The sequence below is a fragment of the Montipora capricornis genome, chromosome 6 (genome assembly GCF_036669925.1).
Source record: "Montipora capricornis isolate CH-2021 chromosome 6, ASM3666992v2, whole genome shotgun sequence".
NCBI lineage: Eukaryota > Metazoa > Cnidaria > Anthozoa > Scleractinia > Acroporidae > Montipora > Montipora capricornis.
In genome coordinates this window covers 31036466-31042132 of record NC_090888.1, presented here as the reverse complement: position 1 = coordinate 31042132, position 5667 = coordinate 31036466, and positions in this window count along the sequence as shown.

Sequence of the window (5667 nt, the reverse complement as noted above, 5' to 3'; positions counted from 1 at the left end):
AAGTGCGAAGGACAAATGGCAAGGTGCGGGTGAGAAAGTGGTTCGGTAGAAAGGCAATGCAGTTTTCACGAAATGGCACAACAATAGGGATGTTTCATTTCTTTCAACTAATTGTAATCCTTTAGCTCCAGATGTAGACATAGGATCAAAGATCTAAGTAACGAATGTTTATTGTAAGTTGGTAGCAAACAAGACCCCAAAGGGAAGGGCAGTAGAATCTAGTTTTAAGTGTATTCAGTGCAGCATTTCCCTTTGTGAAACTTGCTTTAATGATTACCACACATTGTAAATAGTGTAAACCTCCCTTCATTCGCCAAGTCCTCACCTGCCAGGGAAATCCAATCCGCATCAGAAAGATGACAGAACAGGAACAACTAATGGGTAAGTATATACATTTCCCTAAAGATTAAATTTGGCCCTTTGGCTTCCGATTGCCATGGATTTCGTTTCTTCAGTCTTTGGCTATTCCTTGAACATCATAATCAATTCTATTTTTAAACCTCAAATCTGTGTGTTCCTCACATGTTGTCCTACTTAGCTGTCAACATCAAATAACAAGGCTTTTTTTTTTGTCCTGGCCTTCGTTAAAGGAGGACGTGTTCTTGCTGGCTCCTTTAGATAAAATTCAAAACTTGTAAAATAATGTAATCAACAAAGGCCAATTGGCTTTCATTCGCTCAAATAACATGGGATAACTAGATGCCCGAGCTGATAGTTGTAAACGGTTAAGGAAAAGCTGCGTTCGACAAAACCGATGGCCATTGTGGGGCCTTTGCCAAACTGAGATTGATGAGATACAGAAAACGTTATATCCCATTTTGAAAAGGCCAAACAGAGAAAGCAAACAGCCTATTTCAAAGTTGATAAGCTAATTATAAAAGGGCAAATCTACAGAGGTGAAGAAACAACCAATCTCCCATACAACAGTGTCATTATGGAAACAAGAAACAGTGAAAACTAAAGCTAAAGCTATAGTCAAGTTCTGCTTATGGTTTAAGTGTGTGATAAGTTTTCAAACCAACAAAACTCCCATGAATGACGGAATTCCTATAGAATGCTACAAACGCGTTTTCTGAGGAATGCGACAAGCTTCAACTACCTTTCAAAACCTGGATTATCGTGTAAATTTGAACAAATCTTAGATCAACGAATTTCTGCACAATATTGACAATATTGGTGCGCCTGATGAAGCAAGTGATGGCACCTCTAATATCGTGGTACCACTACCTCTCAAAGATCAGAAATCAGCTAACTCAGTAAAAAGAAAAATGCAAAATTTGAGCGCAAAAATTGGAGTGCAAATTAAGCCTGTCTTTCAGTCTCAGAAGAACACCCAAGTCCTCTCCCCGAAAGAGAAAAAGCCCCCAATTGTAAACAATCAGTGCATGGTCTATAAATTTCAATGTGATCTGTGCAACACTGATTATGTCGGGTACACAACCTGACACTTGCACCAACGCATTGGCGAGCATAAATATTCTGCAATTGGAAGAGACTTGGAAGACCATGGCCTTTCGAAGTCCGATTTGAAGGACAAACAATTCTCTGTTTCGAGAAAATGTAGATCAAAGTTTGACCGCTAAATATTCGAGATGTTGTTTATTAAGGAGCTAAAACCTGGGCTAAATACCCAGAAGGACTCCGTGCGTGCAAATATTTTCTCGCATTTAATAGCGCTTAATTTTATTCTTTAAGGACTAGTTTTGTATATTTATATTCAATTAACTAACTTCGTAATTCACTTACTCTTTCTAGTTACCAACATAAACTGAGAGATTATTTTCAATCATTATAAGTTTAAACTAAGTTGAACGCAAATTCTTTTTTCTCCCTTCAAACTCTTCTTTTTTATCACTCTTTGCACACTATCATTATTGTTATGTTTATTTTGCTTTATGTGCAGTAGTAATTCTTTTTATGTTGTAACAGTTTGCCTTTTCTCTGTAAATTGTGTACTTATTAAGTTATTGACAAAGCCTATTCTTTTGCGTATCAGAACAAAAGGAAAACATCATTCACATATTGAGAACTGGCATCCAATCTCTCTTGTAAACGTTCACACAAAAGTCAAAAAGTCTAAAGTGATCGCCACTATAATTAAAAATGTTCTTCCAAACATTATACACCATAACCAAACTGGATACGTGAAAGACTGATATATTGGCGAAATAATTATCAGCAGATCAGTTTTCGATATTATGGATTTCACTGCAAAAGAAAGTATTCCGGGACTACTGATATTTATCGATTTTGAAAAGGCATTTGATAGTGTAGAATGGGAATTTCTGCTCTATTGTTTAAAATCCTTCAACATTGGCACTAATTTCATCCATTGGGTTCAAACCTTCTACAGAAACATACAAAGCTGTGTGATAAATAACAGACTTTGATCTGAATACTTCAAACTTGAACATAACGTATGACATGAGGACCCGCTCTCTCCTTATCTCTTGGTACCGTAATTTCCGGCCGATTACCGGCGGGTAATGCGTTAATTTCCAGTAAACCGTGGTTGCTGCGGGTAATAGGAAGGTGCGGGTAATGCGATAATTTTTAAATCTCAGATAAGAATTTGACAGATTGAAACAAGTTAAAATGAGGATAATTAAACCAACACTTCCTTCAAATCTGTGTGTTGCCTCGTTCGTTGATTCAATCTTTAAAATGATGCTTTATTTGCCGTAGTCTTTGTAAAACCGCTCGATGAAAGCCGAAGCAAATTGAATGAAAAACAATAATCTTTCCCTTCGACCATGTCACAACTTGTCACCGAATTAAATGTAAATGAGAACGAATTTCTCACTTTAACACATCCTTTTCAATTTTAAGAAAGAGTTTATCGTGAGACACAATTCAATGCTGAAAAAGTAACAAGATGCGAATGTGTTTATTTTGTGATGCCACAAATTTTTCCGTTCAAAACAAATCTTTTACGATCTTGTTTAAATAATTTCAAACCTTTACTACTTAATTAAACTGATGCTTCCTTAAAACCTGTGTGTTGCCAAGCTTGTTTGTTACCGTAGTTCAATCTGAAAACGCTTCCTATTCAAGATTTGTGTGATGTTTTATTCTAGTGTTCTAAAAGCCCTCAATGAAAGCCAATGCAAATTGAATGAAAAACAAATCAATAGTGTTTAAGTGATTACTGTATTTCACTGCTTTTTTCTTCGCTTAATTTAAAAGCATTTCTCACCTGCACTCCTTTTAATTTTGTATATGAAAGATTGAAAGCATTTTTCGTGAAAGCACGCTCAAAGCTACAAAACAAGATGCCGACATATTTCACGGCACGGCATAATTATTTAGAACGTGATTGTCGGCACGTGTGTAAACAAAACACTAACTACAGTGAAAAATTTGCTGGATTGTTCAGCGCATCAGTGAAATGTTCCTAGCTACCCCTGGCTTGAATAATAGAGCATTTTCCCGTTTTAAGCGACTTCTTATATAGGCCCGGTCTTTTGTCCCTGGGTATGCCTAACCACCACCCCATCAGGTATTTTTAACACTCGCCCCCACTTTCTCTCAACCTATCAAAATGGCGCTCAATGATCAATCGTAAAGATGTTGGCCTTCAACTCGTATTCTATCGAGTCTTAGCGTTAATACATTGGATATTTAGGTCGTTTTAGCAAGACAAACCAGAAATGACTAAGGAGAGTGTTTAAGGCTGCATTATTAAAAGCCAATCCTTAGCAGAAAATGCTATCGATCTTCTGCTTTGTAAATAACAACATGGAATATTCATCGCTCCAAGTGAGTTCTTATCCCGGAAATACAGTAGCAAGATTTTTTCGGTTTTGGGGTGCGGGTAATCTGTTGAACGTTTTTTCCCCTTGTGACAAAAATAGACCGCTGCGGGTAATCTGCCGTGCGGGTAATCGTCCGGAAATTACGGTAGTTATTATAGAAATATCAGCAATTGCGATTCAACAAAATAAAGATTTAAAAGGTATATCTGTTGTGAGTGAGGAGACAAAAATTCTTCAGTACACAGATACGACAGCAATACTACCCAACACAAGCTCTGCTACTGCTCTTTTTAGATGATTTCAAGATTGTCTCTGGCTTACAGATTAATTGTGTCAAAACGGAAGCTATGAGGATAGGTTCTTCAAGGAACTGCAAAGCAAAGCCTTTTCGGATTAATTGGCCAAACGAACTGATAAAGGCTTTAGGAATTTATTACACATAAGATCAATAATTGAAAAGAATTTCATAGAAAGATTAGACAGTATTAAAAACCTGACTAGAATTTAGAATTTGGTTGTTCTGTCCTTCATATTAGTTGGTCACTTGATGATACCCTCTGAAAAAGGGGGTGGGGGAAAGACCAGTAAACCATATTTCACTTTTGTAAAGAAGGAACTATTTCCTGCCTAACCCTTATTCCCGTGCACATGCACCAACAGAGAAAACAAACCCTCACCCTAACCATTTTTATGCGATCCCATTTCAATCCTTTGTCCTCTTCATAGTCATGTTTTTTCTCTAAAGGATTTCATACTGTTTTGGATTTCCTCTGTATAACGTAGTAATTCAAGTAGTGAAGCGTTGAATTTTCAAAACCCTGGGACAGGTTTCGTGTTAAGGGATTCGGATTTTACGGTTAAAACGACTGGACTATGATCTGAGTATGGTGTATGGCTTATTTCACGTTTCTGACACAGTTTGACAAGGTTTCTAGAAATCAAGACGTAATCAAGTTTTTGAAATTTTCCATGAGAATTGCTTTTTATCGTTATTTTTCTTTCGCCAGACGTTTTGAAAAGATTCAAATTCCCATGTGGGCATAGTTTTTCTATCAATGTATGTTTCTTGTAACATGTAAAAATGTGCTTGTTGTTGGTGCAACCATCTAAAAATTGACCCTCTTTTGATTGATTTGTTTCACCCTCTTTCTTACATTAAGCAAAACAATTTTACAATACTCAATATCTGGAGCTTTCATAGTATAGATATTGATGGATTATATGTTTACATCGTACATATTTGACAAACAATCTGATCAGTTTACATACCTTAAGGTAGATTTATCAGCCTTTGGACTGAAAAAAAAAATACACACGAAAAGCTAAACAGACAAAAACAACATAAAAAGCATGTACTCAAGGAGTAGTGAGTACGCATTAGGGACTTTAAGGAAGCGACGACGACAGCTTAGTGGATGCCCGCCGAGTGTGCTGGAGACTAGGGCGAGGTCGACGTGCTTTGGCGGGAAACATAAAACTAACCAAACTAGAAGACAACGCCATTTTTCCTTGGAGAGGTTTTCGTTTCTCTTGTTAAGTATACGTATGGTGTCTCTTAAGGCCACTCAGAAAGCTGTACTGTTTGCATACTGTGAAGAATGGTTGGACGACATGGAATTTCTCTTGTTGGATGAGCTTAAAGTGCCCATGTCACCATTTTTTTTTATTTTCTCATTCAAAAGTCCACATTAAAATACGAACTTCTGCGAAAAAAATCTTCGATTTGCACAAAACGCCAATTTTTTATGATTACTTAAAAACCCTGAAATTGACCGCCATTTTGGCACACCACTCGTATTAGTCTTCTTGCGGTCATAGAGGACTTGTGACATAGGTTAAGGAACACTTGACCTCAGAAGTATACAGGCTTGAGAAGACTTGAGAGGTTTTTGACCGAGAGTTTATCGAGTAA